Here is a 22,218-nt window from a genome sequence, read left to right on the forward strand (position 1 = left end):
GTTGTCCATTATATTAGGACGCGGGTGAAATAGCTTCGGCATATTTGTGAATGTGCTAATCCTTTTGTTACCTTTATTAGGATGTCAGGACGAGAACGTGGTGGTAGGCGTGGTAGGCCCAAAAGGCAGAAAATGCCTATACCGGATGAAATTTCAACACAGCATAAGGGAGTTGGTCAGGCTAATGTGGCAAAGCCAGTAGGACAGCAGGCCATGGACGCCTTAGCCCGTGAAATGGCAAGAGCATTGAGGGAGTCTATGGACATTCTTCGAGCAGAGAATCAAGCCCAGGCCCATTTAGCTGAGGCAAGGCCATCTTTTTTGAAAAAGGAGTTCTTCCAGTCGAATCCGGACGAGTTTTTGTGGGATTCTAAAGAGCCATTGAAGGCTGATGAGTGGCTTGAGCAGATAACGAAGACGTTTGAGATACTGGGCATCGAAGACGGGGGCTTGCGAGTGACCTTGGCATCTTTCCAGCTGAAGGGGGATGCAGGTCAGTGGTGAAAGTATGCGCGGGGGCGCATTGGAGGGACTTGGAAGGAATTTGTTGAAGCCTTCCAGGACAAGTATTTGCTGGCTACAGTGAAGGAGAAGTTGAGGGATCAGTTCTCCAAGTTGGTGCAGCTGAATACACCAGTGGCAGAGTTTGAGGCCACTTTTACTAGCCTATCTAGGTTTGCACCTGAGTTAGTGGCGACTGAGGAACGCCGTTGCCTAGAGTTTAAGAAGAGGTTGAGGACCGGGCTCATGTTTCGAGTTACCGGGTCCATGATTAGAGACTATGGGCGCCTTGTGGAAACCGCAACCTATCTTGAGACTATTATGCATGTTGAGGAGGAGAGGATGAAAGGCTCCAGAAGGAGTCAGGATAGCCAGGGGGATGGCAAGAGACAGAGGGGTTCTAACCCTCAGTAGTCCCAGCGTACACATTCTAGATCCACCTTTCTAGTACCGAGTTCAGGTTCTGGGAGAGGTGATCAAGGAGACGTTACTTGTTACAAATGTGGTCAGCTGGGCCACAAGTCTCCAGCTTGCCCGCAGAGGGGAAGAGGGCAAAGAGCAGCTTCATCTTCGGCTCGTCTTCAGAGCCAGAGTCAAGGCAGAGGCCAGCCGCTCTCTTGTCACTAGTGTGGTCAGGCGGGGCACCTGAAGAGGTTTTTTTCACAGTTGAGTAGCACGTCTGGTGCGTCTGGTTCGAGGTAGACACAGAGCCACCAACCAGCTCAGTCAGTTCAGGCCTCGAGGGCCAATCAGGGAGCCTCTTCGACTCAGTTTGTGCAGCAGTCTTATGCTCTGAGAGGTGAGCAGGTTGATCAGAGGCCTACAGGGCGCGTGTATACTGTTACAGCGCTAGAGCTTGTATCGGCTTCATCTGTTGTAAGAGGTACCTTTTTGTTTTGCAACTCGGTTGCTAACGTATTGATTGATATGCGTGCATCCTATTCTTTTATATCTGCTGCTTTTGTATCTGTTTTGGGATTAGAGTTGGCACAGTTAGCTTCTCCTATTTGTGTTGTATCACCTTTTGGGGGCGAGATGGTTTTGAAGCAAGGGTGTCGGGGCTGTGATATAGAGGTCGCTGACCGTAGGCTTTCATTTTCTTTTGTGGTAATGGATATGTTGGGTTTTGATGTGATTTTAGGTATGGACTGGCTATCGTCAGACTGGACTGTTATAGACTGTTACTGCCAGAGGGTTACTGTATGTACCTTGAATGGGGATTACTTTCATTTCTTGAAAGATCGGGTTGGTAGGGTGTTACCACCGGTGTATGATCCGCGAGGGTAGAGTGAGCTTAGTTGTCTTCTCGTTAGCTTTTTGAGTAGTGAGTGTGATGAGATCGGGGTTGAGTTACCTAGGGTGGTTTGTGAGTACTCGGACGTCTTTCCCGAGGATCTTGTTAGTTTGCCACCTTACCGAGAGATTGAGTTCTCTATTGACTTAGTGCCTGGTACGGCATCGTTTTGCTCCAGCTGAGTTGAGTGAGTTGAAGATTCAACTCCAGGAATTGTTAGATAAGGGTTTTATCTGCCCTAGTACTTCGCCGTGGGGAGCACCGACCCTCTTTGCTAAAAAGAAAGATAGGGCTTTGAGACTTTGCATTGACTACTGAAAACTGAACCGAGCTACGGTTAAGAACAAGTACCCTATGCCTCGTATAGATGATATGTTTGACTAGTTGAACGGGTCCTGTTGTTTCTCTAAGATAGACTTGAGATTGGGTTACCATCAGTTGAGGGTCAGGGAGGAGAATGTCCCGAAGATGGCATTTCGTACGCGGTATGGCCATTATGAGTTTCTGGTGATGCCTTTTGGGCTCACCAATGCACCGGCTGTGTTTATGGATTTGATGAACTGGATATTCCGGGAGTTCTTAGATCGTTTTGTAGTCGTCTTTGTGGATGACATCTTGATTTATTCACCTTCTGAGGAAGAACACGAGGAACACTTGCGAGTGGTGCTTGAGTTACTTAGAGACCACAAGCTGTATGCTAAGTTTGGGAAGTGTGAGTTCTGGCTAAGAGAGGTTAAATTCTTAAGCCATGTGGTATCTGGGGAAGGGGTGACTGTAGATTCATCCAAGATAGAGGCAGTGCAGGATTGGGCATAGCCTAAGAGTGTTTTTGAGATCCGCAGTTTTCTGGGATTGGCCGAGTATTACCGTCGGTTTGTGAAAGATTTTTCCAGGCTAGTTTCGCCGTTGATTGGATTGACGTGGAAAGGGGTCAAGTTTGTATGGACTGAGACTTGTGAAAAGTCGTTCCAGGAACTTAAAGTTAGACTTACCATCGCTCCAGTTTTGATTATTCCGGAGAGGGGTTTGGGTTATGCAGTGTATTGTGATGCCTCACGAGAGGGTTTGGGTTGTGTGTTGATGCAAGAAGGGAAAGTAGTGGCCTATGGCTCACGTCAGTTGAAAACACACGAGAGAAACTACCCTACACATGACCTAGAGTTAGCGGCTGTAATTTTTGCCTTGAAGATTTGGAGGCATTACCTTTATGGTGAGAGATTTAAGGTATTCTCGGATCATAAGAGTCTGAAGTATCTGTTTACAGAGAAAGACTTGAATCTGAGGCAGAGGAGGTGGATAGAGTTCATTGAGGATTATGACTTTGAGTTGCACTATCATCCGGGGTAGGCCAATGTAGTGGCTGATGCCCTTAGTAGGAAATCCATTAGTGATGTAGCTTGTATAGCCATCCGAAAATGGGAAATGTTGGGTGCACTTGGTGAGTTTGATTTGCTTTTGGGTGAGTCTGTTGAGTCTGCGGCCTTGTTTTCTGTAGTGGCACAGCCTACACTTGTGAATCGAGTGTTAGAGGCGCAGAGGGGTGACTTGGAGATAGAAACTCTCCGGGAAAAAGTTTCTAGTGGGAAGGTAGAAAAGGGTTTGACTGTGTATCCCGACCTAAGTGTGAGATACCGAGACCGTCTGTTTGTATCGGAGTCTTGCCGAAAGGAAGTACTCCGAGAGTTTCACCATTCACGCCTTGCGGTGCATCCGAGAGACACAAAGATGTATCGTGATCTGAGTCGCCAGTTTTGGTGGAAAGGGATGAAGAAAGATGTGGCAGTTTTTGTATCTAAGTGCCTTACTTGTCAGTAAGTGAAGGCCGAGCATCAGAGACCAGCGGGTTTGTTGCAACCTTTGCCTATAGCCAAGTGGAAATGGGAGCACGTCACGATGGATTTTGTCGTGGGTCTTCCAAGGACTCAACGGGGTAGTGACGCCATTTGGGTGGTGGTTGACCGGTTGACTAAATCAGCGCACTTTATCCCTATGCGCGTAAAAGATTCAGTAGATCATCTTGCCAACTTGTATATTCAGGACATAGTGAGGTTGCACGGGGTCCCAGTGTCGATCGTCTCAAATAGAGATCCACAATTTACTGCTAGGTTGTGGCAGAGTTTGCAAGTGCCTTGGGTACTAGGTTGACCTTTAGCACGGCTTACCATCCTCAGACTGACGGGCAGTCCAAGCGCACCATTCAGATCCTTGAGGATATACTTCGATGCTGTGTCCTTGACTTTAAGGGGTCGTGGGAGAGGCACTTGCCCTTAGTGGAGTTTGCCTACAACAATAGTTTCCAATCGAGTATTGGCACAGCACAATTTGAGGCCTTGTATGGCCGACCGTGTAGGTCTCCAGTGTGTTGGGCCGAGGTGGGTAATGCACCTTTGTTGGGCCCGGAGTTGGTTCGGAAGACGACGGAGAAAGTTGAGCTTATCCGTAAGAGGTTAGTTATAGCCCAGAGTCGCCAAAAGAGTTATGCCGACCGTCGGAGGAGGCCTTTGGCATTTGAGGTGGGTGATCATGTCTTTCTGAAAATATCATCTAGGCCGGGTTTGATGAGGTTTGGGAAGAGTGGGAAGTTTTTCCCTCAGTTTATTGGCCCTTTTGAGATCCTTGAGTGGATCGGGGAGGTTACATACCGTCTAGCTTTACCGCTGCAGTTGTCCGGAGTGCATGACGTGTTTTATGTTAGTATGCTTCAGAAATACGAGCCAGATCCATCGCATGTATTGGATTGGACTAACTTAGAGGTTGATGAGGATGCCTTGTATGAGGAGAGACTGATGCGGGTCTTATATGGACGAGATCAAGTTTTGCGAGGCAAGACTATCCCTTTGGTGAAAGTTTTGTGGAAACATCATGGGGTTGAGGAAGCCACTTGGGAACGTGAGGTAGATGTCCGTGAGAAATATCCGGACTTGTTTGTTAATGTTTAACCATGTATTGGAAACTTTGTTTGTTGTTGAATTCTAGAAACATTGTATATGTTTTGGATTATGAAAATATTGAAATTGTTGAATACATTTCAGGAATATGAGTTTAATTTAACATTGTATATGTTGAATGTGTTGTAGAAATGAAAATATGTTATTAACATTGAATATGTTTTGAGAAGCATGAGATATGTGTTGAAGTTGATAAATTTCATGGAATGCATGTTGAGAATGCATGGTAAGTTATATTATATATTGTTCTCTTGAAAAGAGATGGAATGACCGGTGAATGGGTCAAGATGATAAAATGTTGAACTACAATGTTGTTGAGAATTGAAAAATCACAATTTTGAAACTTATATCTAATTTCGGGGACGAAATGCTTTAAGGGGGGGAGGTTATAGCGATCCCGGTTTTTCCCTCCAATGTTTAGTATATTCCGAACTTAGGTTCCATAGTGTTGGTTGTTGTTTATATCTTGTTTTCGTCCTTTAATTCCTTGTATTCGAGTTTTGGGATGTGATGGGCAAGTTTGTTACAAGTTGGTTGTGAGTTTAAACCAATAGTTGCTGCCCAGATTTTGGTTTCTTCGCTCGAGCGAGGCTTTTGTCGCTCGAGCGAGCTCTGGGTTTTAGTTCCTTCGCTCGAGCCAGGGTTCCTTCGCTCGAGCGAGCCTTGTGTGTTGTGTCTCTTGGCTCGAGCGAGAACTCTTGCGCTCGAGCATGCGTCTGCGTCCAGTTTGGACCTCAAGGTTGTCATTCTTGGCTCAAGCGAGCGAGCACTATGTTTTGAGTTTCTTCACTCGAGCGAGCATTCTTGCGCTCGAGCGTGCGTCTGGGTTGTAGACCTGAAGCTTCGCATTGTTCCTTCGAGCGAGGTTCTTTTGTGTCTGGTCGCTCGAGCGACCACTACTTCGCTCGAGCGAGCCATGTATATATCAGTTCGCAGCAGCGGATTACACTTCACTTTTTCATCTCTTTTTTCATCCAAACCCTAAATCCGGCTGCTTCTCTCTCTATACTCTCTCTCTCTCTCTACAAATACACTTGGTTCTAGAGGTTCTCTACCCCAGTCTCTTTGTAAAAAAAGGTAGAGCTTGGCTTAGGCTTCCATTTGATCCGAAAATTTGTGGATTTGGAGCACTTCGAGTTTCTTCAACTTCTCCTTTGAGCTCCTAATTTTGAGGTAGGGATACCCTACTCCTTCTTATGAGTTTTGACATAGATTTTAGTCATTTTGTATAAATGGTGGATTATGGTAATTTTGGGAAAGTTAGGGTTGTTTTGAAGTTATGAAAAGAGGGGTTTTGTGTTTTGAAGCTCCATGTGCATATAAGGCCTTGGGAATGAGGGTTTGTGAGTCGAATCGGTGGAATTTGGTCTTAGGATCAATATTTGAAAATGGGAAAAAATGCCCTAATTATGTTGAATAATTAATTTGAATAATTAATTTTGGGAAATATGAAATTTAGTTGAAAATCATGAAATTGGAAAATTGTGAGATTGAATGGTGTAGTTGGATTAATTTATCACTCACCTATGGAAATGTTGATAATTTATCTGTTTGATGAAGTTATTATCTGTTTAGAAATAACTGCTTTGGGCTATCGGTGGAGAATAGTCTTGATTGTTGTAGACACTGCATGATGATTAGGTGAATTAAAACTAAACAATTGAGTTATGTCATTGAATATGACTGTTGAATTGACACATTGAATATGTGCCTGGATTGATCATTGTATATGACAAACCGTTTAAATGCATTACATATGTATCTTGTTCGGGAGGAGATAGGGGATGAACTCCATGGTTTGGGAGGAGATAGGGGATGGACTCTCAAATCTGTTTGGGAGGAGATAGGGGATGGACTCCATTGATAACTAAGTTGGCCGGAGTGTCCATGGTGAAAGTCTCGAAATCTTAATTACGTTTACATAACATAGATAATTGAAGTGTTGATAATATGAGTTGTAGTCTCATTTGAATTAATTATGATTGAAATACTGGTAGTATGAGTTGTAGTCTTAATCTTGAACTGTTCGGATAAACAATGGACCATATCTATGATTTGAATTGGGTAATGAAACGGAAATGTGGTTGTGAATACGAATTGGTTATGGAAGAGATGTATGTTGGTTTATATGAGTTGAACATGTATCAAATACTATTGTTTTAGTTATTGCTCATATTTGGTTTAGTGTATCTCTACTGGGTTTTGACTCACCCTATATGGAACATCATTTTCAGGTACAGGTGATATGCCAACTCCAAGGACGTAGCTTGGGAGGCTTAGAGGCTAAAAGATATTTTTTGTTGTTATCTTTTGTATTACATGTAAATCAAGCCAAGGGCTTATTTTGTATAAAGAGTTAGAACTCTTCTTTTGTTGTAACCAAGTGTTGACTTAGAAAGTTGTGAGCCTATAGGGCACTTACTTTTGTTGCCAACATGTAATATCTCTTGTAAAAATACTCTGATGTATGGAATATGATATCACTTTCTTGTATCATAAATGTATGATGTGTGGATTTATTTTGAGGGCGTTACAATAAATATAAACCTAGGGGGTGTCAATGTAATTTACCCTTTAATATTTAATTTGTATCAATTACATCCTTAAATTTCATTCATTAATTCAATTTAGTCTCTTACTCCAACTCTCATCTAAGTAAAATATATTAAAAATACTTATATCAATCTCACATCAAACATTTGAAAGGTATTAAAAAGAATTTATCACATTTTCTACTTAAATTAACCATGAGACACATTAAAAATATATTATTTACAAAACAAACACCATCAAAACCTTTAATTCTATTATTGAGAGAGCCAAATACATATTATGTTTGACTATTTGATTGGTAGTAAATAAGTAAACTCCAAAACTTCTAAATTAAACTAAAACAACATACCAAAAAGGAAAACATACCTAATTGGTTTAGAAGGAAACATCCAAAATTAAATGAAGCAACATTTTCTAAAATGAAATTTTTGAATGATTTTTCCAAATAAGAACATATAAAAAATAAAAAAAAAATTAATTTTAAAAAAATTGAATTTCACTATTTATTGGAAGCACAGCGCATAACCATGTATGTATTCTCTCCTCATTCACAGAGTTCTCTCTAATTATTGCGTGTCCTACAAGACCTTTGCTTTCAAAATCTATTTATCTTTTATTAAAAAAATGAAAGCAATCCTAAAGACCTTTGCTAGTATTGAAAAATTGTATAAAAAATGTGTTAAAGTGAGAATGTAAAGGAATTTCTTAGAAATATTATTTTTAAAAAAAACAAACAAACAAAGGGACAATTTTATTTTATTTTTTTAATAATGCAAGTAAACTTGAAAGTTACTAAATTAAACCAAAATAACATATCATAAATGAAGCAACATTTCCAAAGAAGAAGAAAACATCTAAAATTAAATGTAGCAACATTTTTTGAAATGAAAATTTAAAAAAAAAAATTCCAAATAAAAATATATAAAAAATTAAAAATTAATTTTTAAAAAATTAAATTCCAATATTTACTGGAAGCACAGTGCATAACCATGTATGCATTATTAAATAAAATAAAATAAAATAAAGAATTGTCCCTTTGTTTTTTATTTTTAAATAATATTTCTAAGAAATTCTTTTACATTTTCACTTTTATATGTTACGCTTTTTTTAATAAACATAATGTAAAATTTTGCCAAAGTTATGATAATTTATAATTTAAAAATAAAATTAGTATTTTGTAATAATATTATATATATTTTAATAATATTTTTTAACAATAAAATATGTATAATTACTACAAAAACGCGTAAGATGCTTATACACCATTTGAAAAGTGTGGGATTTCCTTTCTATAAAATTTCAATTTCTTATATAATTTTATTTAGTCGAATAAGAAAGTACGGCAAATAGAATTTTAAGCTTAATATAATTCTTTTGCTTTCTATTTGAATGAGTCATTTAATAAAAAATAAATAAATATAGCATCTAATTTATTAAAAATTCATATTTCACATAGTTTATACACCTTTTATGTATTTTAATGAAATTTTTATGCACATACAAATGTTAACCATTGTCCAATGGCCCATGGTAAATATAGATGAAATTACTCATAAAATTTAGCGCTTGTTGGTAAGTGATTTTTTTTTTTTTTTGATTTTTTGACTAAAATATGAATCTGTGACTTTTTAAAATATTTTTAATTTTTTTGACTTTTTAAATAAAATAGTCACTTGCTAACTCAATTCCATTTCTAAATTTCAAAAACAAAAATGCTACGGACCTACCCTTATCAACCCATAATTTACCCTGAATGTGTATAGTGGAGATTAAATTGATAAAGTGTGGGGTTCATGAGTGAAATGAATTTGAACCAATAATTCATTTTTCTAAGTAAATTCTAGATTGACAAGGGTGAGTTTGTAGTATTGTTTCAAAAATCAAAATCTATTTATCTTTTATTAAAAAAATGAAAGCAATCCTAAAGACCTTTGCTAGTATTGAAAATTTGTATAAAAAATGTGTTAAAGTGAGATTGTAAAGGAATTTCATAGAAATACTATTTTTTTTTTAAAAAAAACAAACAAGGGGAAAATTTTATTTTATTTTTTTAATAATGCAAGTAAACTTCAAAATTCCTAAATCAAACCAAAATAACATACCATAAATGAAGCAAGATTTTCGGAAATGAAGCAACATTTCCAAAGAAGAAGAAAACATCCAAAATTATGTAGCAACATTTTCTGAAAGGAAAAATTTTAAAAAAAAAATTCCAAATAAAAATATATAAAAATTAAAAATTTAATTTTTAAAAAATTAAATTCCAATATTTATTGGAAGCACGGTGCATAACCATGTATGCATTATTAAATAAAATAAAATAAAATAAAGAATTGTCCCTTTGTTTTTTATTTTTAAATAATATTTCTAAGAAATTATTTTACATTTTCACTTTTATATGTTACGCTTTTATTAATAAATATAATGTAAAATTTTTCCAAAGTTATGATAATTTATAATTTAGAAATAAAATTAGTATTTTGTAATAATGTTATATATATTTTAATAAGTAATATTTTTTAACAATAAAATATGTGTAATTACTACAAAAATACGTAAGATGCTTATACACCATTTGAAGAGTGTGGGACTTCGTTTCTATAAAATTTCAATTTCTTATATAATTTTATTTAGTTGAATAAGAAAGTACGTAAAATAGAATTTTAAGCTCATTATAATTCTTTTGCTTTCTATTTGAATGAGTCATTTAATAAAAATAAATAAATATAGTATCTAATTTATTAAAAATTCATATTTCACATATTTTATACACCTTTTATATATTTTAATAAAATTTTTATGCACATACCAATATTAACCACTGTCCAATGGCCCATGGTAAATATAGATGAAATTACTCATAAAATTTAGCCCTTGTTTGGGAAGTGATTTTTTTTTTTTTTGATTTTGATTTTTTGACTAAAATATGAATCGGTGACTTTTTTAAATATTTTTAATTTTTTTGACTTTTTAAATAAAATAGTCACCAGCTAACTCAATTCCGTTTCTAAATTTCAAAAACAAAGATGCTATGAACCTACCCTTATCAACCCATAATTTAACCTGAATGTGTTTGTATAGTGGAGATTAAATTGATGAAGTGTGGATTCATGAGTAAAATGAATTTGAACCAATAATTCATTTTTCTGAGTAAATTCTAGATTGACAATGGTGAGTTTGTAGTATTGTTTTAAAAATCAAAATCTATTTATCTTTTATTAAAAAAATGAAAGCAATCCTAGAGACCTTTGCTAGTATTGAAAATTTGTATAAAAAATGTGTTAAAGTGAGAATGTAAAGGAATTTCATAAAAATACTATTTTTTTAAAAAAACAAACAAAGGGACAATTTTATTTTATTTTTTTAATAATGCAAGTAAATTTTAAAATTCCTAAATCAAACCAAAATAACATACATAACTGAAGCAAGATTTTCGGAAATGAAGCAACATTTCCAAAGAAGAAGAAAACATCCAAAATTATTTATTGTAAGCAGTGCATGCATTCTCTCATTCACAGAACGAACTCTCCCCCTCTCTCTCTCTCTGAAGAAAAACTCCACCACCTCCAATGAATTCCTATTCTTCAACCTTTTACGTTTTATTTTTTATTTTTTTTTCCCTCCAATCCGTCGACATGTGGTTGTGGGGGTCATTAATCATCTTTGCTCTCGAACTCGCACCAGTAATACTCTTTTCAAAGGGTAACAGTGGCGTCGACGTTCACTCCTCCAACAATGGGGAAGCAAACGTCGACTACAGTGCTCCTGCAAGTCCTTCTCCTATTGCAACTGAGTCTGGCTCGTTCGAGTTCCAATTTTCACCGAGCGATATCAGTCCGGCCGACGACCTGTTCTTGAACGGTCACATCCGGCCGATGTCACCACTACCACTACGAACAGCACAAGAAAAAGAAGAAGAAGTGGATATTCAAGAAGAAGAAGAAGTGGATATTCAACGCATTCTGGAGTTGGCTCCGTCGATCGAGACAACCCCTTCATCGTCTGGAAGGAAGAAGAAGTGGATATTCAAGGTCTTCACTTGCTCATCATCGAAGGAAAAGAAAATGCAAAAGCAAAAGCGAAGAAAGCCTAGGGTTCAACGACTGCTCGGATGTCTAGGGATTAGTGTCTCTGTTGTCGAGCAATTTTAGTGCCATTGCAAAGCAAAATAGATTTGAATAGTTTTCTATGTTTATCAATTGTATTTTGAATGGTTCTTGGATGGAAAATAGTTTTAAATCTTTAGTACACACTTTATTTGATGGAAAAAAATTGAAAGAAAAAATGTATTGTTAATTCTGATAGCATCATATTGGATTGGAAGTCTGTTACAATTTTGCAGTTTTCATGAAATTATATTTAATATATTTCTTTATTATTTTTTCCCCCTTCACAGAGCATTAGGCAATTTTGCTGTTGTTCTTCAAACTACTCTGCGGTTTAAACTGTCTCTGATTGTAACAGTTCTATTAGCATTGGCATACACAATTTTGTGCATTCTGGCATTTGTTAGAAATACCCAGTTGGAAGATAAGCTAGTTGATGGACTGTTTTGGTTGATTCAAGCAATAACTCATGTAACAATTACAATATTGATTGTCCATGAGAGGAGATTCCAAGCTGTTTCTCATCCTTCGCGGCTTCGAATTTATTGTGTTGCAAATTTCATCATCATTTCTCTGTTCAGTGTTTCCGGGGTCATTCCTGTAATCTCTATAGAAGAACTTGATTTTGTTTTGAGACTGGATGATATAATTTCATTCATTTCTTTTCTGTTATCGATTGTACTCCTTATGGTTGGCATAAAAGGATCAACCGGGATTACTATGAGGAGCGAATCCGATTCAGTTATGGATGTAGAACCTGAATTATATGAACCCCTATTGAATGGATGCAATGTGGGTGGCTTTGCTAAGTCTTCTATCATTTCCAAAGCTTTTTGGCTATGGATGAATCCCTTACTGAGTAAAGGCTATAAATCTCCTCTCATGTCTGATGATATCCCGGCCCTTTCGCCAGAACATAGAGCTGAAAGAATGTCTGCACTCTTCAAATTGAACTGGCCGAAGCCTCATGAAAAATCGAAGCACCCTGTTCGAACCACGCTGCTTCGGTGCTTCTGGAGGGAAATCGCTTTCACTGCCTTCCTTGCAATTGTGCGTGTTTGTGTCATGTATGTTGGGCCTGTTCTTATTCAGGGTTTTGTTGATTTCACCTCGGGGAAGGGGAGCTCCCCCTATGAAGGATACTACCTTGTTTTCACTCTCCTCATTGCTAAATTTGTGGAAGTTTTGACCTCTCACCAATTCAACTTCAATTCTCAAAAGCTTGGAATGCTCATTCCATCTGCCCTCATTACTTCTTTGTACAAGAAGGGCATGAGGATGCCGTGTTCGGCTAGACAGGCTCATGGGGTTGGACAAATTGTAACTTACATGGCTGTAGATGCTCAGCAGCTCTCTGATATGATGCTGCAGCTACATGCTGTATGGCTTATGCCACTGCAAGTTTCTGTTGCCCTAATACTTCTGTCTCGCTGCCTTGGTACCTCAACAATTACAGCTCTAGTGGGGCTTGTAGTGGTTATGTTGTTCGTTTTGATGGGCACTCGAAGGAACAACTGGTTCCAACACAATGTGATGAAAAACCGGGACTCTAGAATGAAGGCGACAAATGAGATGCTTAATTACATGCGCGTAATTAAGCTCCAGGCATGGGAAGAGCACTTCAACAAACGAATTCAATCATTTTGCGAATCAGAATTTGGGTGGCTAACCAAGTTCATGTACTCAATATCTGGCAATATCATCGTTTTATGGAGTACACCGGTACTTATATCCACTCTTACCTTTGGTACTGCAATTTTGTTGGGGATTCCACTCGATGCAGGGACTGTTTTCACTGCGACAACACTATTTAAGATTCTCCAGGAACCAATCAGGACTTTCCTGCAGTCTATGATCTCAATATCTCAAGCAATGATCTCTCTGGCAAGGTTGGACAAGTACATGATAAGTAAGGAGCTGGTTGATGAGTCGGTGGAGAGCGAGGAAGCTTGCCGGGGTGGGATTGCAGTGGAGGTGAAAGACGGAGCTTTTAGCTGGGATGACGAAGGTGGGGAACGAATTGTAAAAAATTTAAATTTGGAGATCAAAAAAGGCCAGCTTGCAGCTATTGTTGGGACCGTTGGATCAGGGAAGTCTTCTCTCCTGGCTGCAATTCTTGGCGAGATGCACAAAATATCCGGGAAGGTCTGGGTATTTTTTCTTTAATTGCTTTGTATTGATTGGTTAATTTTATAATTTAACAAGCATATCTGATTTTACTCTTTAACAGGCTAGGGTTTGTGGCACCACTGCCTATGTTGCGCAGACATCATGGATTCAAAATGGGACCATTCAAGATAACATCCTGTTTGGTTCACCAATAAATAAGGAGAGGTATAGTGAAGTTATTAGGGTCTGCTGCTTGGAGAAAGACTTGGAAATGATGGAGTTTGGAGATCAAACTGAAATTGGAGAGCGTGGCATCAACGTCAGTGGTGGTCAGAAGCAGCGGATACAACTTGCTAGAGTAGTTTATTAGGATTGTGATATATATTTTCTTGATGATGTATTCAGTGCTGTAGATGCTCACACTGAGTCTGAAATATTCAAGGTGACAATAATCTTTACTGTATTTATTAGAATTCCCCCCCCCCCCCTAGTTTATGCATTTCATTGATACAACACTATTCATTTCTATACATATGAAATTGTGGAGATAGGTTCATCATTGAAAGCGAAGTCCTGCCAAAATTTGGCTCTTAACATGAGGAACCTGAATACTTGCAATTTTGCTTGAAAACAATGAAATCTAAGGCTAAATACTACTTTGTTTCATTTTAAAAAAACAATCCCTTGATGTGTGGTAAATTTTGGATGCATTAAATGTTGCCATTTGTCAATGCTTTTACATGCTTTGTGCTTTTTGCGCAAACAATTCTATTAGATTTTGAATAAGTATCTCGTTTAATACCTGTACTTCTCTCACAATGCTGTTAAACAAACTGAGAAACATATGATTTTCAGTTATTGTTGGTGAAGTTAATTAGAAATTTTGAACCATGTCAAAACAGTTTACTCGTAACTCACCAAGTTGACTGGCAGGAATGTGTGAGGGAAGTCCTCAAAGATAAGACCATTCTACTCGTAACTCACCAAGTTGACTTCTTGCATAATATTGATCATATCTTGGTAAGTATAATTCATTATTCAAAACTCAACACAAATTTCTTTATTTTTATTTTTATTTTTGCCTGAAATATTGACCTCTTTTTTCAAAGATGGGTAGTTGTGCAATCTGGAAAGTACAATGATATTCTGCAGTCTGGCGTGGATTTCCAAGTGCTAGTATCTGCTCATGAAACCATGGAACTAGTAGAAGCTGGAACTACCATGCCCAATGAGAACTCCCCCAAACCACCAAAAGTTTCCCGAGCATCTTCTAACCATGGGGAAGCAAATGGTGACGACAAATCTGTAGAACAATCCAATTCTGATAGGGGTACTAAGCTTATTAAGGAAGAGGAGCGAGAAATTGGAAAAGTCAGCTTAAATGTTTACAAACAGTGTTGCACCGAGGCCTTTGGCTGGTGGGGTGTAGTAACGGTGTTGCTAGTCTCATTATTGTGGCAATGTTCTCTAATGGCGAGTGATTATTGGTTGGCATATGAAACTTCAGTAGACCGTGCTATGTCGTTCAACCCATCTCAATTCATTAGTGTGTATGCAATTATTGCAGCAGTTTCAATTGTGTTGATAATGATAAGAGCCTTTTTTGTCACACTTCTTGGGCTTAAGACTGCCCAAATATTCTTCAGTCAAATTCTGTACAGCATACTGCATGCTCCTATGTCATTCTTTGACACTACGCCTTCGGGAAGAATCTTAAGTCGGGTAAAAATTCTGACACCAAATTGAATATTGTAGGAGAGGGTTCAAGAAAGGAGTTGGAAAATTCGAAGATCTTCAAAGATTCTTGAAGAACAACTTCAAATTCTCTAGAATATGATGAGAGGCTTAGATTCTTCAATAATCTCAACTTAGGAACACAACAACAAAGGAGATGATGGAGATAAGAGATTGGGTGAAGAAGAAGGCAAAATGGCTAGAGAATAGAATAATGGCAAGGCTCTCCCATTGATCTCCCACTTTCACTCTCAAGGTTGATAATGGAGAAGGGAAATTAGTTCTTTCCCAAGAGTTAAAAATCTCCAAAATCCATCCCTTGTAAAGCTATGGGTGGGTGCTATTTATAGGCACCTCATGATGTAGGATGGAGCCCATGTGCAAGGCACATGGGGGATATTCTCTCTAACCACCTTGTCCGAGGGGGTGACCTCTCCGAGGAGGTGACTTCTCCGAGGAGGTGACCTCTCCGAGGAGGTGACTTCTCCGAGGATGAGAAAACCCCGAAGAGGAGATCAATCCCTCGGCGAACCCTTCTTCTTAGCCACACCTAACCAATGATCCCCAATCATCCCAAAGGGTCAGGGGTAGTCCTAGAGGACGTCCTGCCGCAAAGTATTGCCGAGTCTCATGGACCCCCCGGGGTCGTGCCACCTCGACCCGGGTATAGGCTAGTTTAACCGAAGAGTGAATTTATCTCCACTCACCGTCCTCGGGATCGGGTCCTTTGTTCGGACTCCATTACGCCCATGGTTCTGGTACGTAGACCCCGGAAAGCTCCGAGCCCGCAAGTGTTCTGGGACTCATTAACGGAGCGACTTCTAGATTGCGTCTGAATCCGTTCGAAGCCAAGTACTTCGGATCTCTAGATTCGTGGGTCCGAATCCTTTCGAGTCCGAGTGCCTCGGATCTCTAGGCTTGCTTAATACCCTTTCGAGTCCGGGCCCGAGTAAGTCTCTAGGTTCGTGGACCCGAACCCTTTCGAGGCTTACAGCGATTCAATCCGTTTGATGGCAATAAATCTGGGCCCACCGATTCTTGGACTTGCGATAAATTCGGGCCCACTAATCTTGGGCTATTGGGCCTAAATAATTTAGTGGGCTCAAATTAGCCCCTCTTACAAATATATTCTGAAATTTGCATCTAGATTTGTTTTAGACTATAGAAAGGTTTATTTCTTGTTGGGTATTGACCGTATTATCTTTCATAGTGTAGGCCTCGACTGATCAGACCAACATTGATCTCTTTCTTCCCTTCTTTTTAAGCATGACTGTTACCATGTACATCACAGTGATCGGCATCATCATCATCACATGTCAGTATGCTTGGCCAACAATATTCCTTTTATTTCCACTTGCTTGGCTGAATTTCTGGTTCCGGGTATGGGCATTTATTTAACGTCACTGTATTTTTGGCAATATAATCTCTCTTCGACAACTAGCAATTATTCATGTACTGAAAATATAGCTATTTCCAAAATATGTTAAGGAAAATTAGTCAAACACTGAAATTTTCTATTGGAGAAAATGAAATTGGTTCCATGGTAGGAACAAATTGTGAAAGTTCTTGGAGATATCTTCAAATTTGAAAAACATTGGCATGGTGGACTTCCAATAGATCCCACAAATGACTCGCAGATTCATAACAATCATATTTGTTGTTTTAACGGGAATAAAAGCAAAAGCTAATAAATATGTATATGAGCAATGAAACTACAGATGAATTTATTGTAACCATTCCTGTTTCTTCTGGTTTCAGAGATACTACCTTGCAACATCTCATGAATTAACCCGACTCGATTCCATTACCAAAAGGCTTGTCATTCATCACTTCTCAGTGTAAAAATAACTGATGTATTATTATTGATTGATTTGTGTATTGTTCTGTGTATTTACAAAGAGATTTACACTCTCTTTATAGAGAGGAGAAAGCCAACATTGGGTGCCAATTGAGGCACCGAAAGCATAAAGCAAGGATAATTATTAAAGCTAACATAATGCTGTACTAAACATAATGATAACACTAGCAATACTAACATAGACTACTAACATATTTTAACAGCCCCCCGCAAACTCAAGGAGGATAGAAACTAACCAACTTGAGTTTGGAGAGAGAGTAACAAAACAGAAAAATAGGCTGACAATTAAAAATGGAATAGGAGACACTGTATGGTCGTGTCGGACCGTTGTAGCAGACAGTTTACGGGGTCATGTCGGACCGTTGTAGCAGACACTGTGTGGTCGTGTCAGACCGATGTAGAAGACAGTTTATGGGGTCATGTCGGACCGGTGTAGCAGACAGTTTACGGGGTCATGTCGGACCGTTGTAGCAGACAGTTTACAGGGTCATGTCGGACCGTTGTAGCAGACACTGTGTGGTCGTGTCAGACCGATGTAGAAGACAGTTTATGGGGTCATGTCGGACCGGTGTAGCAGGACAGTTTACGGGGTCATGTCGGACCGTTGTAGAAGACAGTTTACGGGGTCATGTCAGACCGATGTAGCAGGACAGTTTACGGGGTCATGTCGGACCGTTGTAGAAGACAGTTTACGGGGTCATGTCGGACCGATGTAGCAGGACAGTTTACGGGGTCATGTCGGACCGTTGTTGAAGACAGTTTACGGGGTCATGTCGGACCGTTGGAGCAGAGGTTGTGGTGGTGCACCAAGGGGGCGACTTAGGGAGTGCGCCATGAGCGACTTATACATGATACTGTGTATAACCCCCCCTCAAACTCAAATAGGTGGGAAGATAGAAACCTATTTGAGGTTGAAACAAAAGGATTGATAAAGCTGACCGGTGTAGAAGACACTGTATGAGTGTGTATATAGGCTACCCAAAAGATATACATGGATGTAGATATCGAGCCCTCAAAAGTCGTGCCCTCAAAAGGTGTGCCCGCACCCTCAAAAGGCGTGCCATCAAAAGACGTGCCCGATTCATCAAAAGACGTGCCATGAAAAGGCGTGCCAGGTTGTCGGTGATGTTCTTGGTGCATTCTGCCGACAGACCAGATTTTAGGGGATAAAGAGTATCATCGACATCAAAGAGGAGGCAGTCATAGTTCGGGTTTGGAACATGTTGAACCTGGTCTCCATACTCCATTTTGATCTAGGAAACTTCACCGATCCGAATGGGGCAAAAATATCTGCGTGCGAGAGATGGTGATGTTGTGGGTGTTTACGGTGGCTTCGAGGGTTGGTAAGAGGAGGGCCTGTTCAACGAGCTCGGCGAGCTCGGTGTAATGGGAGTCGAGGAGGGATGATTCTAGCTCTGTTGTTGGGTTTCACTTGATTCCTCCATCTGCTGTAGAAGACAGCAAGGCTATGAACACTCTGGACAAGCTACCTACTGATGGAGAAGTAACTGAAGTTGATGCTCAGTGATGTTGATAAGGACGGGGATGGACGTATCAGCTTGGAGGAATTCAGCTCGATCAGCTCGGCGTTCGAGTCGCCGGCTTGCGACTCGGAGCCGTGAGAGGCGTTTCGATTTCTTCGACAGTGATCACGACGGTCGGATCACGGCGGAGGAACTCCACGCGGTGTTCGCCGTTGTGGTGACGGAAGACGATAGAGTTACTGGTCTACAAACTTTACTGGAATGGTGGATCTAAATTGAAGTCCACAAAAAGAAATGAATACAGGTTGGATTCAATGGTTGATGATTCCAATGGTTGATGATTTTGATGGGGATGAACATGCATCGGCCAACTCCAATGCAGGGAGTATGTCCAAGTTGAAGGAACTTGTGAAGAAGCACTCTGATGGTCATTAGCTACCCAATCTACCTCTGGACAGAGAAGACCACAGAGAAAGAAATTAGTGACGATGAAGATGAGGAAACAAAGAAAGCAGAGTTTCTGGTATGTGTGGAAAAACTCCAGCGGGCAGCGAAGGCAAGGTTGCCGGCCGGCTGCCCGCCGGAAAAAAAAAGAGTATAGGCCTAAATCTTATAGCTCTGATACCATGTAAAAATAACTGATGTATTATTATTGATTGATTTGTGTATTGTTCTGTGTATTTACAAAGAGATTTACACTCTCTTTATAGAGAGGAGAAAGCCAACATTGGGTGCCAATTGAGGCACCGAAAGCATAAAGCAAGGATAATTATTAAAGCTAACATAATGCTGTACTAAACATAATGATAACACTAGCAATACTAACATAGACTACTAACATATTTTAACACTCAGAAAGCATTTCTGGTGTTATGACAATTCACTGTTTCAGGAAGCAAGAAATATTTTGCCAGGATAATGTCAACAGGGTGAACGCAAATTTACGTATGGATTTTCACAATAATGGGTACAACGAGTGGTTGGGCTTCCATTTGGAACTCATTGGAAGCTGCGTCCTCTGCATTTCTGCATTGTTTTTGATCTTGTTGCCTAGCAGTATCATTAGGCCAGGTAGTCCTCTACAATAATTGGATCATATGTGATGTTAATGAGTTGTTTCTTTGTTTTCCCCCCTTTTTTACACGGTTACTTGGTTCTCAAATGTGGGAAACTGACACGTACTGTATTGCCCAGAGAGCGTTGGATTAACTCTCTCGCATGGTTTGTCCCTCAATGGTGTATTATTCTGGGCTGTATATATGAGCTGCTTTGTGGAAAATAGAATGGTTTCTGTTGAGAGGGTAAAACAGTTCACAAATATTCCATCAGAAGCCGAATGGGAGAAAAAAGATTGCCTTCCCTCTGCTAATTGGCCTACCCACGGCAATGTTGACCTCAAAGATTTGCAGGTAACTTGCCTTAAACCCGTTTTGTTTCAAATTTGTAACATTGTTTTTTACTTTTGAAGTCATTTATTCTTGATAACAAATATTTTGTGTCTAAATTGTTCTGGTAAGGCGTGCATGGTGTCAGGCAACACGAAATGGAGAAAAATTTCAGAAGATAACTAGGCTTTATGATGTCTACATGATATGATCTGAAATTTAGACAGACCACTTTGCCTTGATTTATAAATTAGTAGAATTTTTAAAAATAAAATGTCCTCAAGTGTGTCGTCAATGAACTTTGGATCTTTATTAGCATGACTTGAACTACAATAATATTCTGTTCTAATATTTTTTGGAACCCTTTCTGATAAGACATACTCGAACACTTGGTGAACAGGCTAGGTATCGTCCAAATACCCCTCTGGTTCTTAAAGGTATTACTCTCAATATTCGAGGAGGAGAGAAGATAGGTGTAGTTGGTCGCATAGGGAGTGAAAAATCGACTCTGATCCAGGTTTTCTTTAGGCTGGTTGAACCTTCAGGAGGGAGAATAATCATTGATGGCATTGACATTTCCATGCTAGGGCTTCATGATCTTAGGTCTCGCTTTGGGATCATTCCTCAAGAGCCTGTCCTTTTTGAAGGAACTGTCAGAAGCAACATTGATTCAATTGGGCTGTATTCAGATGAAGAGATATGGAAGGTACATTTTCCGTTCTTATTTCCTAAAATAAACCAGTTTGGGCTTTTTAAGGTCGGAAAAGAATAAAGTTTGCATCATGAACATCACTTCTTCTGTTGTGTTTCATTTTCTCGGTTCACAATTCAAGACCAAAGCGTACACAATTTGAGCTTTTCTTGTGCTTTCACTGATATGAAGAAACCAATTTTTATAGAGCCTCGACCGTTGTCAACTTAAAGATGTGGTTGCTGCAAAGCCTGGTAAACTTGATTCTTTAGGTAATATTCATACTTCATCGCTTCTTCACTAGGCTGCACCAAAACTTGCTTGATTTGGTGTTTCCCATTTAGTGAATGAAGGTAAACATTTTATTTCTTTTTGGAAATTTCTCAGTTGTTGATAACGGAGACAATTGGAGCGAGGGGCAGAGGCAACTTCTCTGCTTGGGAAGGGTAATGCTAAAGCACAGCCGGCTTTTGTTTATGGATGAGGCAACAGCTTCTGTCGATTCACAAACTGATGCTGTAATTCAGAAGATCATCCGAGAGGATTTTGCAGGCCGTACAATCATCAGCATTGCTCACAGAATACCAACAGGCATGGACTGTGACAGGGTTTTAGTTATAGATGCAGGTTAGTGTTTCTTTACCTTACTTTCCCCATCCTTCAAATGAAAAAAAAAATTGGATTGCAAATTATCTGTGACCTAGCAAGACAAAGTGGATGTTCTCAGTGTTTGTGACCTCATTGATAAGTATTAGACACCAACTACTCAACAACCACAAATTTGGAATACGGGCATTTTTGGTAATATCACACTAATGAACTATTGCCCTAATTCTCTCTCTGTCTCTCTTGTAAACTTCTTTATTATAATGAAACCTGAGTGACTGGACGTAGCCCTAGTTTTTGGAGTGAACCGCGTAAATCTCGCACTTGTTGTCCTAATTCAATGTATATGTAGTTGAGGGGAGGGAGGCAGCTATTTCCTCGACTCTCTTATAATTTTTTTGAGCTTAGTGAAGTCACAATGACCTTGGATGTAGCCATAGTTTTGGAGCGAATCACGTAACTTTTGTGATCTTATATGGCCATGTGCCTTTCTGTCATTTTGGTCAAAAGTTTTGAAACCTTATATTCTCCTAAGACTTCATTCTTGCATTTAAGCTCCATATTCTCTATGTTTTGGCTTATTTATTTATTTATTTTTGTTTTTATACATGAGTTTCATAGCTGATATCCCATTTCACTCTTTAACAGGTTGGGCAAAAGAGTTTGACAAACCATCTCACTTGAGAGGCCTTCACTATTCGGGGCACTGGCTCAGAAGTACGCTAACCGCTCATCTGGAATATGAGATAAACCATTTTGGTTTTTCCCAAAATTGCCTCTCGATTTAAATGCTGCCAATTTTGGAAATCTTCCTCAGAACGAGTCCGATTGCTTGTATTAAAATTTCATGCACTCTAGTGATGATATAAGGTATTCTTCATGGAAGATGGTATAGACATCCCATTTTATAGCATACATGCTGGCAGTAAGTGATGCTATATAATACCAA

General features: G+C 39.1%; 1 pseudogene across 1 annotated transcript in view; it reads left to right on the forward strand.

Moving 5' to 3' along the window:
- The window catches only part of LOC114286537 (ABC transporter C family member 4-like), a 573,165-nt pseudogene extending 551,151 nt beyond the window's left edge, over window positions 1-22,014 (forward strand). The window contains exons 3-15 of the transcript XR_014345634.1: window positions 12,022-13,547; window positions 13,633-13,953; window positions 14,445-14,535; window positions 14,629-15,233; window positions 16,461-16,625; window positions 17,004-17,081; window position 17,589; window positions 19,443-19,658; window positions 19,782-19,996; window positions 20,373-20,678; window positions 20,872-20,935; window positions 21,051-21,290; window positions 21,918-22,014. The product of XR_014345634.1 is annotated as an ABC transporter C family member 4-like (transcript). The remainder of the gene's footprint in view (window positions 1-12,021; window positions 13,548-13,632; window positions 13,954-14,444; window positions 14,536-14,628; window positions 15,234-16,460; window positions 16,626-17,003; window positions 17,082-17,588; window positions 17,590-19,442; window positions 19,659-19,781; window positions 19,997-20,372; window positions 20,679-20,871; window positions 20,936-21,050; window positions 21,291-21,917) is intronic.
- Window positions 22,015-22,218: the final 204 nt, after the last annotated feature.

This window comes from Camellia sinensis, chromosome 12 (genome assembly GCF_055761805.1).
Source record: "Camellia sinensis isolate YWXY chromosome 12, ASM5576180v1, whole genome shotgun sequence".
Classification (NCBI taxonomy): Eukaryota; Viridiplantae; Streptophyta; class Magnoliopsida; order Ericales; family Theaceae; genus Camellia; species Camellia sinensis.